Raw genomic sequence first — 6,277 nt, forward strand, 5'->3', positions numbered from 1 at the left:
ATTCTTTCTCATAAACATCTAATGGATGTTTGACAGGCGAGGCTTTGTGGGGCTCTGGAAGTGGGTGGGACTAGTCTGTGCAACCCCAAGCACACCTCCATGTGTTCATTAAATGTATGGAAGGGTTCACATAAATCCCTCCTTATATCTCCACCACCCATTGTTCTGGCAGGTCTCTTTTCTTCAGGCCGATCGAACATTGGCTAGAGCTCATTTGAAAGCCTACTCCATGGCAATAAGGGTGGTGAAGAAATCGCACTTTTCTGCCACCGTTGCATCTGCATAGAGTCACCCAGTGGAGCTTTTTTGGGTGGTCAGAGGCCTATTACACTCTGGCCCACAAAAAGATGAGGTAGACCACTCAATAGTCTACTGTGTCCAATTTGTGCAACACTTTGCAGATAAATTTATTTGCATCTGTGCTGATGACACCCAACTCTATCTCTTCTTTCCATCAGCTGTTCTGGTTCTGAATTGATATCTGATGTCAGTAATGGACTGGATGAGGGCAAACAAACTGAAGCTTAATCCAGACAAGACAGAAGTGCTCCTGGTTGATCAAGGCAGATCAGGGAATAGGGATTCAACCTGTGCTGGATGGGGTTACGCTCCCCATGAAGACTCAGGCACGCAGTTTGGATGTACTTCTCAACTCAGCCTTGAACCTGGATGCCCAGGTTTCAGTGGTGGTCAGGAGTGCGTTTGCGAAGCTAAGGCTAGCGTGCCAACTGCATCTGTTCATAGAGGCACCTGATCTGGCCACGATCACCCATGCCTTAGTTACATCCCATTTGGACTACTGTAACACACTCTACATGGGGCTGTCTTCGAAAACTGTTCAAAAACTTCAGCTGGTCCAGAATGGTATGGCCAGATTATTGACCAGGGCTGATTACAGAGAGCAAGTGACTCCCTTGTTACAACAGCTTCACTAGTTACAGGTTTGTTTCCAGGCAGAATTCAAAGTGCTGGTTATGACCTATAACGCTCTTCACAGCTTGGGACCAGGCTACCTGAAAGATTGCCTTCCCTGATATGAGCCTGCCCAGTTCTTAAGATCTTCTGGAGAGGCCCTTCTTTCAAATTACCACTTTCAGAGGCACTTTGGTGGCAACACAAAAGAAGGCCTTCTCGGTGGCAGCTCCCTGGCTGTGGAACTCCTGCTGAGGTTCACTCCCTCTGTGCTTTCCTTCTGCCAGGCCTTTGGTTTGTTAAGTGGGAAAGCTGGGCTTGAGGCTGTTTCTACTCTGTTACTCTTGTGTTTTTAACTGCTTTTCATTGTGTTTAATGTATTTGTTTTATTATTTTTTAATCAAGTTTTATTAGTAATGGTAAGGTCTCTCACATGCCATTTTTGGTAGACAGGCAGGGTACAAGCCAAACAAACAAACAAAAAAAGAAATCAGCTAAGGAATTAAAACATTTAGAAATGGTTTCAGCACCAATTACTTAAACCTTCCAATGGAAAGATGAAAAATATGCCACTGGAAAATGAAGTGGAAATCTAACAAAATATGCCTTAAAAAAAAATCCTCTTGTTTAATATAGTATCCTCAGGAGCAAAGGTTACTCTACTGTCATGATGAAGAAGCAATTAACAATAGTTGGTTTTTCTTGTAGTATAAAACTCAGCCTCATTCTTTGTTTCATAGAAGTGCTATCAGTGATATGAACCATAATAGCCAACTGGCACTAGGTGGCAATAGTTTCACAGTGCTGCTAGAGGAGGATACAGATAAAGCCCATTGTAGCAACTTCTTCAGTAGCTTGCCGTGATCGTATAGTGGTTAGTACTCTGCGTTGTGGCCGCAGCAACCTCGGTTCGAATCCGAGTCACGGCAGAATAGGAGAAATTTTAGTCTTAAAAAAAAAAAAAAAAACCCTTTGCAAGAGGATCACTTACTTTTAACCTCTATGGATATGTCATGTCAGTATTAATTAATTCCAAGCCATGAGTTCATATGTGTGTGCCAACCACATGAAACTGCGTGTGTGTGTATTCTGCCCCTCGCCATGCAAGTAAGTGGGCATTTCTAGAAAAATCAGTATCTATGCCACACATCAAAAAGCAGCTGCATGACTAGCTGATGAGGGCATTGTATTCTAGAAATAACACAAGATTAGTATCTTGCAGTTGTTCTATATTCCAAATGGGAAGCACTAGACATACAGAAAACCGCACAGATTTTACATCGAAAGCACACGAGCAGATCCATCCTAAGTAACCTCTAAAATCTTGTACTAACCACTAACAAAAATAACAAGCACACACACACACACACACACACACAGAAGAAAACATTTTTCTTCTCCTCCCAGATTTCAAATAAAGGGTAATGTAGGATAACCTATTTCCTCTTTTTAGTTTAGGTACAATCACTCATCCCATAAAACCACTGTATGCAATTAAAGATAATGTATTTATTTAAAAATAATTATACCCTACTTTTTTGTTCAGAGTAGACCATCCAAAGATGGCAGGGAGGGGAAATTAAAACATATGTAAAACTGTTTGATAAAATAAAATACAATAAGGGATCAATCCTATGGCTGCTAGACAGTGGCTAGACGGCCATAGGATATGTTGTTTTCTGGGAACTGACCTTGGAGCCCACACTCCGAGCCTCGGAGGCAGTGCGGAACAGCCCTGTTCTCCACACTTGCAAGAGGAGTGCAGAGCAGCCGAAAAGGGGCATGCCTGGGGGGGCGTTCTGGGGTGAGGAGGGTGGAAATGCCTGTACGACACAGCAGCCTCCTTCCCCACTCCGTCCTTGCGTGGCTAGACAGCCACAATCAGCTGTCTAGCCAAAAATGCAGGGCAGGAGAAGCGTGGAGGGCATGATCTGCTCCATGCTTCTGCCCTGCTTTGGATGGGCAGTCACCTCCAAGTTCTGAGGCGGCCGCCTATTTGGATAGGATTGCACCCTAAAAGGATCACAAATGTAGTCCTATTGAGTTTAATGATTGGTTATAAACTAATATAACATAATTATGAAGTTAAATATTTACAGTGCTGAAGTATTAACATAGTATAATCAATTGATGACAATTAAACAGAAAAATGCTGAACTCCATATTAGTGTAATACCTTTATTAGGCCAGCCCAAAGATCACAAAATACTGTGCAAGTTTTCAAGTTCTTCAGAACTGTTAATCAGGCAACATGGCAAACAAAACAAAAACAAACAAAAAACGGGGGGAAGACAAAAGTGGTTGATGTTGAAACCATGGAGTCTGCATTAGGACTTGCTTGGAATGGGATTATTTCAACAATATTCAAGTAACACTACTCTGTGCTGGCATGCTAAACATATTTTAATAAATGTTTTGAAATAGCAAGCCTTTAGACCATTGGCTATCTACTGTAAAGAGCTTACATTTAGTATTTTGTTAAAAACATAGAAATTCCTTCCTGCCGTGACTCGGATTCGAACCGAGGTTGCTGCGGCCACAACGCAGAGTACTAACCACTATACGATCACGGCAAGCTATTTGGGAACTTGAAAATGGTGGTGCTTTTTTTCCTTCTAGACTAAATGATGACATCTGTACAATTAGCGCCACCTACTGACCAGTATACCTAAGATTACCTAAAATATACCTAGGATTTGCTTTGTCACAGCTTGAAAGAAACAGTCCCCACCACAGGGATGAATTAAAACCCATTCAAACTTATTTTCAGGCAATTTCCCCATTTTCCTTTTCATACCTGAATCAAAGAGTTCCATGTACAGAAGCAAAAATGTTATGGCTTTGTAGGAGAGAGGCTTTAACAAATTATTTCTCTGTGGCAAAGCCAGGACTGAGATTGAAGTATGCAACAAGGCCAAAATAATGCATGGTTAATGCAAGAAATAGAATTATCCATAGTCTCAGAAACAACATGTACAAAACACGGAATGAATTTTGATAGGAGGGGTTTCTTTTTCCATGAGTAGCATTACAAAGATACAAAATGGAGATGAAACCCTTAGAACCTTATGGTTTTAGAATAGCCCAAACTCTAAGGCAATAAGATGTGAAATGGTTATCAGTTTAATGTTACAATGATCCTTGAAGAGTTTAGTTAAACAATATTGTTCCTTTAAAAATGTATTTTATATTGTTTTGTAAGAATATGTTATAAATACAAATTATGATAGTATGTCATAATATATTATTAATAATATAGTTATAACTTAGTTTTAAAATATAGTTATAAAAAATCTCCATACAATGGTCTCAAAAGTCACTAGCCTTTCCATGCTATAACTCAAAACAAAATGTGAAAAGGGCAAAAGAAGAAGATGGACACAGGTTTTGTAGAATACATTTAGCGGAAGTGGTGCAGGTAGGAAATGAAGCTATGATAGTTTGTTCTAGTCTTCCTTGCTTTCTGACATATTAAACTGGAAATAAAATGACAGGAGCATATTCCTTGAAGAACAACTTCAGCGGTTCTCACCAAAGAAAAGATTGCACGCTCCCCATTTCTCCAGTAGTGAGAAGTTCCAAAGGCTACACTCTAGCATTTTGTTTCCTTTGTATGAGAGAGCACTTCAGATTTATGGTGTTTCTGTAATATTTATCTACAAATGTACAAGCATGCTGGAATCACTCCAACACTTATTCTGCCTCAGGTCTCCACAGACAGCTTCTGTCACTGTCTCTTCAACTTCTAAACTGAAAGCTACCCACTCCTACTACCTGCAAGGCGCCACCTCCCCGAACTACTATAAGTATTGCATCCTAAAATCTGGGAAGAGATTCCCAGCTATCAGGAGAACACCTTCTACCATTAGCTCCCGCTATTGAAACATCAACTGATCATTCCACACTGTTAACAATCTATCAACTGAACAAAAAAGGACGGTCAGTCAGCACATGTAACACCATCCTAAATTAATATGTAAGGACACTGATACGTTACCTTGCTGATACATATTAAAATGTTGCATTATCTAAACCTGGAGATGGATTTAGCCCAGATAAACACTTCATTGTTACTGATAGATAACAACAACGTATCCTTTAATTATGTTGCAAAAGTCTCAGGAATTACACAATTACAGCAATCATGGTTTCCCTTTAGAAGTTCTGATAGTAATGTGTCAGTTTTCCTAAAATGAATTCTACATACGTTTCAAGGGAGAAAATGACCCCTTGTAAAATAAAGAATTATGCAGAATAGATGTCAAATTGTACCAGGAAACATGCTAAATATCTCACAAAGATTCCAACAGAGACGATTCTTAGTATAACAAAATGGATTTGCACTCATTAGCCAACCATAATGAAACAAAACCATACCATTTTATTAAAACAAACTATACCCCTCAATTTTCTTTAGTGTAGCATCAATCATGCGAGAGCATCAAACAATACTGCAGCAATTAAGGCTATTTTGATAACTGCTATATCTTGAGATCACAGCTGAAGGTATAAATTTCGCAGTTGGACCTTGCAATGTAGTTAGGCACATTTCACCCAAGCCAATTAAAGTCCACAGTTAAATATGTTGTACAAGCAAGATTGTCAGTCATAACATCTCACAGAGACAATATTAGGAGGAATCATACAACAGGAGTTATGCTGAATTCCATCACAAATTGTGTATACTCCAGTATCAATGGGCCTAATTTTAAAGCTTGAGTTAATAACTAATATAGGGTATTCAAAATGATGAAATGGGTTGTATTACCCAGTTATGCTTGCTAGAAAGATACAACAGATTAAAGAGATGATGAATACAGAAGAAAAGAATTACTAAGTCCCATCAGATCACTTTGCCCTGTATCTCTCCAAGAGCAGCACATCCGTTAGATGAACTGAACAATTCTCCCATACATAGTTCCATTCTTGATCCATTTGGACAAAAACAGTCCAATCCTTGCATGGTTCCTCATACAGTAACTCTCTACAGGGTTCAAAGGGACTGACTCTTGGGTAAGTGTTCCTATGATTTCAGTCTAAGATAGCTACAAGCTTGCATCCACACAGACAAACCGACAAACCATGAACACAGTCCTTGGTTTTGTAAATATACCTGGTCATATGTCAAACCTATGGAAAATGGACCTTTTCCTTTGATCTAGAAATCACTTTTTTGAGGAGTTCATCAAAAGCAAATGCCTGTGTCTTGCTAAAAGGTTTACCCTTCTTTTATCTTAATGGCCCATCTATAGCTTTGAACTCTGTAAATCTAGGCTTTTTAAACACTCATGGTTACAGAATCTCTTGGTATATCTGGGGTGCAATCCTATGCAAGTTTAGACAGAAAACAGTTCTACAACTCCCA

The 6,277-nt window shown here is 39.5% G+C and overlaps 2 non-coding genes across 2 annotated transcripts; one reads left to right on the forward strand and one right to left on the reverse strand.

Annotated features, from left to right (window-relative positions):
* The first annotated feature begins 1,769 nt into the window (after positions 1-1,769).
* On the forward strand, positions 1,770-1,841 carry TRNAH-GUG (transfer RNA histidin (anticodon GUG)). Its single transcript has one exon. It is a non-coding gene; the product is annotated as a tRNA-His (tRNA).
* Positions 1,842-3,413: 1,572 nt separating this feature from the next.
* TRNAH-GUG (transfer RNA histidin (anticodon GUG)) lies at positions 3,414-3,485 on the reverse strand. Its single transcript has one exon. It is a non-coding gene; the product is annotated as a tRNA-His (tRNA).
* Positions 3,486-6,277: the final 2,792 nt, after the last annotated feature.

Source organism: Heloderma suspectum, chromosome 2, assembly GCF_057233095.1.
Source record: "Heloderma suspectum isolate Gila_16-S chromosome 2, 16-S_ref, whole genome shotgun sequence".
Taxonomy (NCBI): domain Eukaryota; kingdom Metazoa; phylum Chordata; class Lepidosauria; order Squamata; family Helodermatidae; genus Heloderma; species Heloderma suspectum.